The 14,406-nt window shown below is 42.7% G+C and overlaps 1 long non-coding RNA gene across 2 annotated transcripts; it reads left to right on the top strand.

Moving 5' to 3' along the window:
• Positions 1 to 408: 408 nt before the first annotated feature.
• On the top strand, positions 409 to 14,107 carry LOC131910580 (uncharacterized). Of its 2 annotated transcripts, none has more exons than XR_009379169.1 (5): positions 409 to 507; positions 2,680 to 2,775; positions 6,191 to 6,281; positions 10,552 to 10,773; positions 13,968 to 14,107. It is a non-coding gene; the product is annotated as an uncharacterized LOC131910580 (long non-coding RNA). The 2 variants fall into 2 exon arrangements; XR_009379168.1 differs by having other exon boundaries at positions 10,575 to 10,773.
• The last annotated feature ends 299 nt before the right edge of the window (positions 14,108 to 14,406 follow it).

Genomic DNA, 14,406 nt, shown 5'->3' on the forward strand with positions numbered 1-14,406 from the left:
GGCACATACCCAAAACAAATGCTAAAGAGGGGGCCTGGAGCTCAGAAGCTGAAGGTTTTGTCTATGTGACTGTCCAGGGGCTTTGAAACGGAGACTCACACACATACACACTTTAGGAGAATTATGAGCACAAGGAATTCATAGCAAGACACAATTAAATATTAAACCGCATAACACCAATCGACCTTGCTGATTGGCTTTCCACTCGACTGACCCTTGGCCTCGTCAAGGTATAGTTTATAATATACAGCTGGACTTCTATTTCATATTCCTGTGGCTCGCCACAACAATAATAGAAAGCAGACTAGAACACAAGGCTTGGCAGAGCTATTCATGACTGTCAGCTTTGTGCCTGAAGAGCTGAGAAGGCCTACTTGCAGCATAATGAATGGCATTGTTCTCACTTTCCAGAGACATCTAAAACCAGTAATTTAGACAAGCAAAGTATTAAAGGAACAAATACCCTGCGCAAGTCAAACTCTGCCTTGAAGAAACGTGTGCCCAAAGGTAAGGAAGTCACTGGCATACAGATGTGTAAAACAGAACTCTGTTCTTTCCTCGCTGTTTCTATTTTCCAATAATCTCAATCTCTGGGCCCTTCCAACATACAGGTAATGTTAGGAAAACAAGGTGTGTTCCTGTAAATAGACAGGAAAAATACGTGGAGGGCTTTGTTGTGCTGCACAACAATATGCTTCTATGCATAGATTCTCCCTTGCCTCTAACCCAGGTAAACTGATGGGTTTCCTTCATCCCTCTCCCGCTTAATATTCTGCATGATGTTCTGAAGTGGGAATATTTGAGATTTCTTCACTAGTTTAAGTCACCTTTATATTTCTGTGGTCATGACTACAGTCAATGGTGCAGTCGACAGCATTACATATTTTATTTTCTTCTTCCACTTTACAGCTATACAGTAGCATGTGTGAGTGGGGTGGTTAAATTCAAGACATGTCTGCTCTCGGCTCCATAGCTACTGGATAGAATATGTATGTATCCATTCTAGAATGATTGTAATGTTTAGTTATGGCAGGGACTGCATGAGAAAACTGTTTCCTGGTTCTTAGCACTAAAGTTTTTTAGGAATTGAAACATTTAAAAGATTAAATTATGTTAGTCAGTGGACAAAAGCACCTTCCAGACTTTGGGGAAAAAAAATCCCTAGCACCTCAACAATATGTGGTAGAACTAGAAAATTCCATGAACACACAGCAGCTATGGATATGAGCCAGAATTGGTCCTTTCAATCATCTAGCAAGAGTGGAGGACTTGTCAATGAGCACCTGCCCACTCTGAGGACCCAGTGACTATCGATGCATAGGGGGGAGGTTGCATCATTTTTTTCATATTGTTGTATCCACTGTGGGACTACATGAGAACACTCATGGGAAACATCAACCCCAACCACAAGGAGGTAACACTTCGTGCCCATCGTACAGTTGTTAGAGAGAAAAGAAGAAAGGAAAGCAGAAAGTGGAAGAAAGAAAACTATTGATGTTTCCAAGTGCATGGAAAAGAACAGTCCTGTGGGTGCAGCCTGTAATCCCAGTGCCTTGGGAGGCTGATGCAAGGGAACGACACATTCACATCTATCCTGAGCAACATGATGAGACCATGTCTCAAAGTTGTCAGAAGCAAGAGGTGGGATTAATGTAGTTCAAGGGTGGAGTACTTGCCTCACGTACAAAATGCCCAGGTTCAGTTCTCTGTACTTGAAACAAACAGAAAAGGAGAATAAATTTTGGTAAGGATGTCAAGAAATTATAAACAGGAAGTAGGGAGGGGTTCAAGTTAGCTCAGCGGGTAAATTAGACCTGACACATGCATTCCATCCCCACAACGCACGCTAGAAACAGAGAACCTACCAGTTCCAGTTGTCCTTTGACTCCACAGTCGCAAATGAATCCATTGTAATTTAATGTTTTCAGAGAGACAAAGAAATTGGGACATGGTGTCACCTAAGCTGTAGTAGGTTTAACCAGCCTCCCCCAACAGGATCTTGTTAGGTACCAGAAAGCTGGCATCAGACTCACTATGCTGGCCAGAGACTCTCCAGATTCCCATCACCCTCATGCTTTATTCTCAGAAGTGTTGGTGTGTATTAACACAATCTCTTCTTCAGCATCACAGACTTACACGTGTATGCGTGTGTGTGTGTGTGTGTGTGTGTGTGTGTGTGTGTGTGTGTGTGTGGCCCTGGCTGTCCTGGATCTCACTCTGTAGACCAGACTGGCCTTGAACTCACAGAGATCTACCTGCCTCTGCCCCCCGAGTGCTGGGAGTAAAGGTGTACACCGCCACTGCCTGGCTGACTTACGCTCTTACGTTGACATACTATATCCACTGTGAGGAAAGGAAAGCACATACAGAATGTATTTATGCTCGTGAAGTCACTTTGTCTGACTAACTGAAGAGGGCCATAAGAAGCTCTGCTTTAGAAAGACTGAGGCAATTTTAAACTTTTTAAGAATTAAAATGAGTTTATTTCAAGCTAGCATGGTGGGGTACTGCATTAATCCCAGCACCCAGTACAGAGGAGTCAAATCTCCGTGAGTTGGAGCCAGCCTGGTCTACCAAGTGAGTTCTAGGTATGCCAAGGCTAGATAAAAAGACCGTCTCAATGAAATAAAATTCGTTTGTTTCTACTATCCTTGAGTGGCATTGTTCTTGTGTTTCTAGGGCAGCCTAAACCTACAACATTAGACAAGAAAGGTGTTGGCCTTCCAAATAATCTGGTTTCTTCAACATCTGCCTCCAGTAAGCACAGGTTTAAAGGTAAGGAGTCACTGGAATGCAGACCTGTGAAGTGACACTGTGCTCCAGCTCCACTGTTTCTGTTCACCAGTACACTCAAGCTGTGGGCCCTTCCAACAAGCAGCCAGCATAACAAGCACAGCAAGTGTTCGTGGTTTCTGCATCAATAGATAGGTGTGTGGCGGGCTTTGTGGCTCTGTACAATAAAGGATCCTGTGCATGGACCTCCCTTACCATTCACCTAAGTAAGCTGATACATTTCCTTCGCCTCTCACAGCTTTCCTTTTCTGCATGATGATCTGAAAAAGAGATGTCATGACTTATTCAACATCTCGCATATTGAGAGACCTTGGGATTTTATTGTTACAACCACAATCAGTGGAGCAACAGTGTACCTTGGGATTTTATTGTTACAACCACAATCGGTGGAGCTACAGTGTCATTGTACACTTTTTATGTTGTTGTTTATGCTTCTATGAAACACAGAGGAGCTGGGCTGGGCATAGAGCTCTGTCAGTCAAGCGCTTGTGGTGCAGCCTCAGGACCCGAGCTAAGATGCCCAGCTCCACATAAAGAGCCACACACAGCACCCACACTCCTGTAATCCCAGCCCCGGGGAGGCAGAGACAGGTGGGTCCCTAGGGCTTGTTGACTAGCAAGTCTAGCCAAATTGGTGAGCTCAGGGTTTGGTGAGAGATCCTTCCCCAAAACCAAGGTGGAGGGCTGGAAAGATGGCTCACTGATTTTGCACCTTTGCTATACTTCCACTTGTAAATTCCATTCCCAGCACCCATTACAGACAGCTCCCAACTGCTCTTAACTCCAGATCCAAGAGATGTAACACCCTCTTCTTACCTGGCAAAATGGGAGGGACCCAAACACAAGTGGCACACACACACACACACACACACACACACACCACATACACACACACTGCAAATGAATTAATAATTTTAAACTAGGTAGAGAATGATTGAGGAAGACACCTGCCATTAATCTTTGGCCTATATGGGGTGGGGGATGGGCAGGAGTAGAGAAGGAGGAGAGGGAGAAAGGAAAACAGGCAGTGTGACTGAGGAGATAGCTCAGTAAATGGTTTGTAATCCTAAAACTGGAGAGGCAGAGACATGTGGATTCCTGGGACCCACTAACCAGTCTGCTCAGCCTAACCCATCAGTTCTGTGCCAGAAAGAAACTCCATCTCAAAAGAAACACAGTGACTAGCACCTGTGGAATGAAACTCAGTGTTCACTGCTAACCTCCATACATGCTCACACACATGATAGGGAAACCATACTGGAACACATATGCAGGCTAAAAACACCCACAATCACAACATATCAATTAGCTAATTATCCAATTGATTAGAGTATATAAGTGATAAAGTAACTCTGCCAGTAAGTATATGAAAAAAAAAATTACCTCTTCTTCTCTTAGCCAGCATTAGTCTTTTCATGGACTGAAACACTAACAATGTTAAATTATGTGTTTGTTTGTTTGTTTGTTTGTTTGTTTGTTTGAGACAAGGTCTCACTACATAGCCATTGGCTGGCCAAGAACTCACTGTATAGACCAGACTGGCCTCGAACCCGTAAAGATCTACCTGCCTATATCTCCCAAGTGCTAGAATTAAAGGCATGTACCACCACGCCTGGCATGGAATTATATTTTAGGTGACAAAACAATAGAATATAATCTAAAGAGTCTGAAAAGTCCCTGTGTGGATTCCAAAGACATTTTACAGAAATAGAAAAGTCCGTTTTAAAATTCCAATGAAGTCACCAAAGACTATGGTGGTCAAAATAATCTTGTCAAAGATCCAAGTAAGAAGAGTAATGCTTCATGATTTCAGAACTTACTCCCAAGCTACAGAAGTGAAAACATTGTGGTTCTGGCATGCAGACAGATGACACCCAGACCAGTAAAACGAAGAGAGATCCCAGAATTAAACTCACCTCTTTGGCCAACCACAGAATGTGGAGAGAGCAGTCTGTTAGAGATGGTGCTGGGTAAACTAGATCTCCTATGCAGAAGCATGGAGTGGGGGCCCTTATCTTAAATTATGTTCAAAACCCAATTCAAAATGAATCAAGAACCTATAAATAAGAGCTAAACTACAAAAGTACTAAAATAAAATGTAGGGAAAACCCTATACGATGCTTAATTTGCCAATGTATTTTTGGATGGACATCAAAGATCTTTCTATATAACTAAGGATGGTCTTGAACATTCTACCTATACCTCCCCAGTGCTGGCGTTACAATAGCATGTCACCACACTCTGGCTGTGCTGTGCCAGGAATTCCTTCAGGGCTTCATAGATGCAAGGCTGAACCACACTTCAGCCCTCTATCTCCTCTTGCATTATATTTTCCATTGTTGAAATATCACCTTCCTTTCCAGAAATAAGTGTATTTCCATATACAGATTACTAGACCTGAAAATTTACGTTTTAGGGCTGGAGAGACGGCTCAGAGGTTAAGAGCACTGGCTGCTCTTCCAGAGGTCCTGAGTTCAATTCCCAGCAACCACATGGTGGCTCACAACCATCTATAATGACATCTGATGCCTTCTTCTGGCATACAGGCAAACATGCAGACAGAATACTGTATATATAATAAAATAAATGTTAAGAAAAAATAAAATCAAAAAATCAAAAAAAAAGAAAAAGATGACATTTGTAATCCTTTGTTGTTAAAAAAATTTACGTTTTAGCTACTCATACTCATATTCATAAACAATAAACAATAAACTCATTGTTTATTGTCCTGATTTTTTTAACTTGTTTACTTTTTTAAATCTTTTTTTTTTTTTTTCCAGAGCTGAGGACTGAACCCAGGGCCTTGTGCTTGCTAGGCAAGAGCTCTGCCACTGAGTTAAATCCCCAACCCCTTAAATCTTTTAAAAATATTCATTTTAAATGTGTATGAGTATTTTGCATGCATGTATGTGTGTACATGCCTGATGCCTATGGAGATCAAAACAGGTAACTAGAGTAATAGATCATTGCAAGCCACGTGTGGGTGCTAAGAATCAAACCTGCGCGCTCTCAAAGACCAGCCAGTGTTCTTAACCATTAAGCCACTGTTCCAGGCTCCTATTTGTGTTTTGAGGCATGGGTGCTGTGTTTAGGAAGGCTGGAATCATATTCCATATGTAGGAAGGCTAGCAGGTTGGTACCCATCTCCCTGTTTCAGCCTCCCGACTGCTGGGACCAGGGGGTGCACCGACACCATAGTGAACGTTCTTGGCGAGCACATCAACTAGCAGGCAAGGGTAGCTCATCAGAATCCATTTGTGTGGTTACACTGTTTTATACAGATTACTGAACTTTGGAAGGAAGCTGTGCTTTAGAAAGGATTGAGACTGAAGTCTTTAAAAATTGAAATTATTTCATTGCTAGTGTCATCCACTAATGTTCTCACTTTTCATGGCAGGCTGAGTGTGAAAACTCAGATGAAAAGGATTTTAAACTCCCAAATAATCTGTGCCCTTCTGCCTCTACTACAAGGAAGCATCTCCTTAAAGGTAAAGAGATAACTAACATGCAGAAATCAACTCTGCTTTACCGTTTCTGTTGACCAGGATCTTCAGCGCGTGGGCCCTTCCGACAAGGAGCTGAGGCTATGAGCCCAGCATGTGTTCTCAGGCTTCTCCTCTAAGTAGACCCCGTGAGAAGGGCTCTGTAGTTGTATATAGTAAAAGGATCCTGTGCATAGGTCCTCCTTACCTTTAACTCAGGTAAATCAATTAGTTTTTCTTATTTATCACAGGCCTTGATTTTCTGTATGGTGTTCCAAAAAGAAACTATATCATGGCCCATCCAAAAGTCCACTTGGTGAGCCCCCTTTACATTTCTCTTGCAACTACAATCAGATAGCATTGTACATTTTTATTATGCTAGTTTATGTCTAGAAAGTGGAGAGTGTTAGAATTTTTTGGAATTAAGGAAATATGCTCTTTTAGTTTTCACAGATACTGCCATATACATTTTCAAATGATTGTAATTAATAGCTGTGATAAAGAAATGCTTGAAAAACTACTTCCCCTTTACTTAGACAGCACTCAACTTTTTTGGCATTTTTTTCATACAAAGTTATCCCATTTAGGGCTGAGTGCTCCGAAGACTCTCACTCTCTGCACATTGTCCAGTTGTGGGTCTCTGTTAATTACCATCTACTTCAAGAAGGCTGTGATGAGTGTTAGAGATGCACATGTTTATGTTTATTTCAGCTCAGAGTTCCACAGCACAGTCCATCACTGAGGGAAGTCAGGACAGGAACTCAGACAAGGCAAGAATCTGGAGTCAATGGCTGCTACACAGGCTGTGGAGGAGGGCTGCTTACCAACTTGCTCCTCATGGCTTTCTCAGCCTGCTTTCACCCAGGACCACCTGCCCAGGGGTGACACCACCCATAGTGATCTGGGTCCTCTCACATCAATCATCAATGAAGACTATATACCACAGGCTTGCCAACAGCCAATTTGTGGGGACCAGTGCCTAGGTGGATAGTAAGGGACCAGTGTAGGGGTAGATCTTTCAAGGAAGTTTTAAAAAGATAAAGGAGAAACCAGAATAGGAGGATTAAATGGAGAAGGGTGAGAGGGCAAGATAATGGAGAGAACATGGGAAGAGAAAACCAACACTAAAAGCCTTTCATAAAGCCACATGGCAACACAGTACTGTAGAAGCTTCCTAGAATATATACATGTATGGAAGTCATTTGAATGGCATTATCATGTGACAATGTCCATCTAGACATCTTATGCTACCAAGTGAAACCCTCCAACACCAGGAATGATATATATCTTATGGAGTCATTGTCCAAATCACAGGCTGTTGCCAAGGCTACTGGTTACCTTCCACAACCAGACAATAAGGCCTTATTGCTGAAGCCACCATTTACTTACATTATCCCACATGGAGAGAATATACTAGCACTCATCAAAAGGCTTTACCCCTACTGACTAGAAATAATGGTGCTAGAAAGTACTATGCACATGACAGGAGGAGAAAAGGAAATCATTAAAACCACCCAGCTATGAACCCCGTGGACCTGTCTACAAAATCTATTGATGTTATGATGGCACAAATGTTATAGGAGTAACCAACCACCATTTTGATTAGATTTAAGGGCCACTCCATGGGAGGGAGCCTAAACCTGACTTTGCTAGGTAGTTTCATGTTAATTTGATATAAGCTAGCATTATTTTGAAAGAAGGAACCTTAACTGAGAAAATGTCCCCTTCCTTGAAAGATCTGCCCCTCCACTGGTACTACTATCTACCTAACCTCTGTTTAAAGTTTTTTATTTTGAGGTTTTTTTTTTTTTTGAGGCAAGGTCTCATTATATAACCCTGACTGGCCTTGAACTTATATAGATCAGGCTAACCTCAAAACCATAGAGATCTACTTGTCTCTGCCTCTTAAGTGCTAGTATTAAAAATATGTGCCACCACTTCTGGCTTTTTGTGTATTAATAGGTCTAAAACCTATTTATGTAGAGGTCTAAAACCCAGTCACTAAAAAATTCAAGTAAAAACAGTTCAAAGTACTCCTGTAGACATTCTTCCTAAGAATATACTACAAATGGCCAGCACACACATGAATACATGGTGTTGTAGTTTTGTTTCTGTTGCTTTGGTTAAAGTACACTAACCAAAGACAATGTAGGGGACAAACATATATTTGGCTTATGATTCTAGGTTACAGTCCATAATTGCAGGAAAGTCACAGTGGCAGCTCTCCATATTACGTCCTCAGTAAAAAGCAGAAAGAAATGAATGTATCCTTGCCGCCTGCTTGCTCTCCTCTACCTCTCTCCTGTCCTATATAGTTCAGGACCCTCTGCCTAGGGAATGGTGACACCCACCATGGGCTGAGTCGGTTAACAATCAGTACAATCCCCTACCTATATGCCATAGGCCACTAAGCAATCCTCTATTGAGACTCTCTTCTCAGGTGATTCTAGATTGTGGCAAGTTGTAATTTGAAACCAACTCTCACACATGTTACATATCACAAAAATAGTTAGATAACACATCATACCCATCAGACAGCTACTATATACAAAAGGCGGGCTAGAAGGGGGAAGCAAAGGGGAAAATAATAATATGGACTTTGGGGTGCAAACCTGTGATTACAGGAGGCTGAGGCAGGAATTATGAGTTCTGTGGCAGCCTGAGCTATGGAGTGAGTTCAAGACTCCCTGTTGAAGTTAGTGAGATCCTGTTTAAAAGAAAAAGAGGCCTGGAGAGGGATGTAACTCAGTTGTGGGGCACTTGTCTAGCATAGGCAAGACTGCATTTAATCCCTAATACCAAAAGAGAGAAAGAATAAACGTTAGCAACAATGTCAAGAAATCCCTGTGGCTGCTGGGAGGAAGGTAAAATGGTACATAACGTCTGGAAAACAGTGTGGCAGTTCCTCCAGTATTTAAGATAGAATTGTCATCTGATAAACAACTCACTTCTTGATGTGTATCCCAAATAAGTGAAATCAAGAGCACAAGTAGATGTTTGTGTAACCATGTCTATTTCAACGTTAGTCAGAACCCCAAGGGTCCCCTGGCAGGTGAATGACTAAATAAAATGCAGTGCTGTACATAGAGTGATGCCTCTAGGACTCCTCAGCATGAAAGAGCCTCGAGCTGAAAGGGATGCTTCTGCGGAAAAGCCTTTAGTCCCTGTCTCCTCAGGCCTTATGTACCTCTCTCCACCCGGCCATCACTTCCTGGGATTAAAGGCGTGTGTGCTTCCCAGTACTGGGATTAAAGGTGTGTGCCACCACTGCCTGGCTCTGTTTTCTCTCCTAGACTGAGTCAATCTCATGTAGTCCAGGGTGGCCTTGAACTCACAGAGATCTAGACAGATCTCCACCTCCCAAGTTGCTAGGATTAAAGGTGTGTGCCACCACTGCCTGGCCTCTATGTTTAATCTAGTGGCTTGTTCTGTTCTCTGATCTTCAGGCAAATTTTATTAGGGTACACTGTGGTGGTATTATGTTCCCCAAAATATTGTGCACCCTAATAAACTTATCTGGGGTCAGAGAACAGAACAGCCACTAGATACAGAGGCTAGAAAATGGTGACACTCACACCTTTAATCCTAGCATTCCAGAGGCAGAAATCCATCTGGATCTCTGTGAGTTCAAGGCCACATTGGAAACAGCCAGGCATGGTGACTCACGCCTTTAATCCCAAGAAGTGAGCCTTTAATCCCAGGAAGTGAGGGCAAAAAGCAGAAAGGTATATAAGGCATGAAAACCAGGAACTAAGTGATTAAGCTTTAGGCTTTTGAGCAGCAGTTGAGCTGAGATCCATTTGGATGAGGACCCAGAGGCTTCTAGTCTGAGGAAACAGGATCAGCTGAGGAATTGGCGAGGTGAGGTAGCTGTGGCTTGTTCTGCTTCTCTGACCTTCCAGCATTCACCCCAATACCTGGCCTCAGGTTTGATTTTATTAATAAGACCTCTAAGATTCCTGCTACAGTACACAATATATCACTGCAGGCTTTGATGGCTGGACTTAAATACTTTGATAACTGAACCTTGGTGGCCAGCCTCAGGAGGAGGAAGTGGCCAAATAAGGGAATAGACCTCGGTGGCTAGCGTTAGGAATGTAATCTAATGTTTTTATCAAGGCAGAGGGCATGGGGAAGAAGGACAAGGCCTGCCAGAGCCATGTGTGCCATGCTCCGGCTGGCTAGAGTCCCTTCATATTCTGTTTTCCCTGACACCAAATATATAACAATGTTATGGAATACTGTAAAATTAGATGACTGAATACTTTTTCTTTAGCATTAAATACTATTCTGTGACAGTGGGCTGCACATCCAGACTTGAGAGAAAGAGTCCCAAGGGCAAGCATCAGGAAGCTGTTCATGGACACAGTGAGGCAGAGTGACCTGGGAACCGATATGTGGGGAGCCTGTGAGTGGACAATGCTTACGGAACAGCAGTGCACAAGACCCCTGATGACCAGGGAAGGACCAGATCATGAGAGTCCTTCAAAGGCAACAGGTGGGTTCCGCTGTCTCCTTGTTATTTTTATTCTCCTAATTTTAAAAAGACTATAATTAATTTAAAACCACAAATAAAGAGCTAGGAATGAATGCAGCTCAGTGGTAAGAGACTTTGCCTGTCATGACAGGACCTTGGAATATTGAAAAGAATAATAATAACTTTAAGTCACAAGAAAGTCTGCACCCCATTCAAACCATTCATGTTTAAACATCGCACAGTCAACTGCCAGGGGCTTAAAACACATGACTTCTGCCAAGTTAATGCTTTGGAACATTCAAATGTTATTTTAGACACAGTATTACCACCCAGGGAGCGTAACTCCTGGGTGTGACTATGCCAAATCTAATCTGGACTCTCCCTGACGATGGTGGTAGACTTGCTGGCTCTTTTGAACCTCGAGAGCACCTATTTTTTTCCCTCAACAAGAAATAGAGTAATGGGGCCAGGTGGTGGTGGCTCACACCTTTAATCCCAGCACTCGGGAGGCAGTGGCAGGTGGATCTCTGTGAGTTCGAGGCCAGCCTGGTCTACAGAGCAAGACAGGCACCAAAACTACACAGAGAACCCCTATCTTAAAAAAAAAAAAAAGAAAAAAGAAAAAAGAAAAGAAATAAAGTAATGGATCACTCACTCAGCAGTTAAGAGTCCCTGCTATTCTTGAAATAAGCCAGAGTTTGGTTCCCCATACCCATGTTGAGCAGTTCACAACCACTTGTAACTCTGTGTCTTGGGGATCCTACACATGTACACACACAGGCATATATACAAGTTAAAGACAAAACAGAACAAAAAAGAATGGTAATGATATGATAATGTAATATGCTGCCATTGTTTTGTTCCATAAATCAATAAGGAATTGAATTTCTCCTGAAAAGGTAAAAATGAAATCAAATGGTTGATGTAGTTCCTATACTTTGTGATTTTTTTAACTGTAAAAATATTGTTTACATCTTATATATCTATGCAAACTAACCACTGACGTGATAAGAAAAGCTCATAAAGTTAGCCTCACTCAACTGTTCGTCAAGGTAGAGTCTATTCTTCTCTAGTGACTGATGATTCTCTGAAGCTGAAAAATCCAGGAAGCAACATGGTGCCAAGCTCTGTTGGTTCTTGTGAGGATGTCAGCGAAAATTAGGCAGGAATGAGTAGAATGGAGTCAACAAAACTAGTGTTGCAGGAAAGGAGAGGTTTCACTTTGTGGGTTTCTCTTTCCAATATAAGTTTTGGCTCAGCATGACAGCCAGCCCTCCTGGGTGACAGTTCTTGGGGTTCTCTAGACTAGATCAAGTCCACCTTTCCAGAGTGCTCCTGTGGACCGCCCAGATCACAATGCCACCTGCACGTCAATCTGGCATTCAGAGGGCTGGGGAGAGAACTCAGTTGGCAGAGTGATTGCCAAGTAGCTTTACCCACCAGCCCATTTGTTCTTTTCTCAGTACCTAAGAGAGTCCACAAGTTCTTCAAGGACACAGCACCCCTACTTTCCATAACAGGCTTGGCACATGAGAGGTCCCTGGCAAATAGTAAGCCATGTGTGAATAGAGTAGTTCCGGAAATCAAAGGCTCTCTGCCAGGAGAAATTCAGAAAACATACAACAAAAACAAAAAAATTCAACACTGAATTGTAAGCTCATAAAGGCAGATACTAACCCTCTTTGAAGAGTCTGGCAAAATGATGAATAAATATTAAAGTGAGCTGGCCAAGAGTTCTTCTAGTTGGGGGTATAGGACTATTAGGTTTAAAATGTATGTAGGCCAGGTATGAGGTCTCAGGCCTATAATCCTAGAATTTGAGAGACTAAGGCAGAAGGATCATAACAACACCCACTGGGTTACTTAATAATTCTCAGTCCCAAAGAAAACCTCAAAAGAGGAAGGGGCAGAAAGGAGAACAGGAGGGAGGAGGGAATTGGGGGGAAGTCTGCTATGCAGAGTTTGGCTTCCCAAGTATCAGAGAAGGTCATGCTGTGGTAGCAGAGGGGTTGATGTGTGTGTAGGGGCAGTTCATCTCAAGCCTGTCCACAGAATAGCATCTGCCCGGGGTGCTTTCCAAAGCCTTGGTTCTCAGGGCTGCAGAGCTGGCTCAGTGACTAAAAACAATTGTTGTTACAAGGGACCTGGGGTTTGATTCTCAGCACCCTCATGGAGGCTCACCTCCTCCTCGGGCACTAGGTATAGATGTGGTGTACAGACGTATGTTCAGGCAGGCAAAACACTCAGACACGTAAATAATAAAAATAAATCTACAAGAAAAAATATTTTAATTTAAAAACCTTGGTTTTCTATCCACATTCCCAGACCAGTTAAGCCAGATTCTCTGTAGGTGACATTAACGGGCAGCCAGCGCAGGGCACTGTGAAGCCGCTAAGTCAGGAGAGTGCCTTAAGAACTGGAGCAAGCACACAAGCAAACAGCCGCTCCACTTTGCTTTAGTCTAGGTTCTAGGGCTACTGGCCGAGGAGACTTAATGCTCTTCCTCTCCAGCCACCTTCTTTCAGGGTAATTATGAAAGAGTACCCCTCCACAACACTCCAGTAGAACTGTGTGGAAATGTGTAGTATGTTGCCCTCTAATGTAGAACCGAGGAGCCATATGGGAGCCCTTGATGAGTAGCTACAGTGAGTGAAAGTTTCGAAGTTTAGTTCTATGGAAGTTTGTTTCATGGCTGTAAGCAGCTAATGCTCTCATAACGGAGAGCACAGCTCACTAATTAGCAATAACTAAATAATTAGTTACGTAGTTGCAGAAGCAACTTCCCTACCTGTTATTTGGGGAACAGTTCCCAAACGTCTTCTTGTCTAGATCAAGGAGAACTGGGGCAGCAGATACAGCTGGAATTTTTCAGTGGAATTTGTGCGGTGTGAACTTTGAACAGATACAGCTGAGGAACGGACCAACAAATAAGGGACATTGATCCCTAGAGCCCGATGTAGTGAGAGCTTCGTGGACCGTTCCTCATCCATAAGGTGGCCTGATGCTCTGGAGTCTCTTTTACCGTTCAGAATGAACAGCGACTCTAAAATCTAAGGTATTCTGACAATAAAATGTAATTAGGTAGTTGGTATAAAATACGTTTTGATCACCAATGCTGCAGTGTGGAGAGTGTCAGACAATGACAATGGAGAGTGTCAGAAGAGCTAGTGTGTGTCAGGAGTGAGAGTGATGACTGATTGCCGCTCTATTTTCAGAACCCCACTTCACTCTTTGGAACAGCCTGAACCTCCAAGATCACCCTCTTGTTGCTGACATTCCAACTTGCTCTGCCGAGATAAGATCCCTACAGTACCTTCTGGTGTGGTGTAAACGCAATTAAACGACATTTGTGCTCCGGGTGTGTGAAACGGGTGATTCTTTAGGCGTCCTTTGATTTGCAAAGCTATTCTGTATGGTCCTGTAGAAGAAGAAAAAAAAACATACTTCGATACATCACTTCCACTGTCGAGCAGGGACATTTAATTTAGGAAATAGAAATATGTTGCTTTAATGTTTTTAACATTGAAATCATCAATTCAGGCTGAAGAGATAGTTCAGTCAGTAAAAGCTTTGCCGTGTAAGCACGAGGACCTGACTTCAATCCCCAGAACGCACGGAAAAAATGCCAGGCATGGGAGTGAATGATTGTAAGCC

This window comes from Peromyscus eremicus, chromosome 5, assembly GCF_949786415.1.
Source record: "Peromyscus eremicus chromosome 5, PerEre_H2_v1, whole genome shotgun sequence".
NCBI classification, from domain to species: Eukaryota; Metazoa; Chordata; class Mammalia; order Rodentia; family Cricetidae; genus Peromyscus; species Peromyscus eremicus.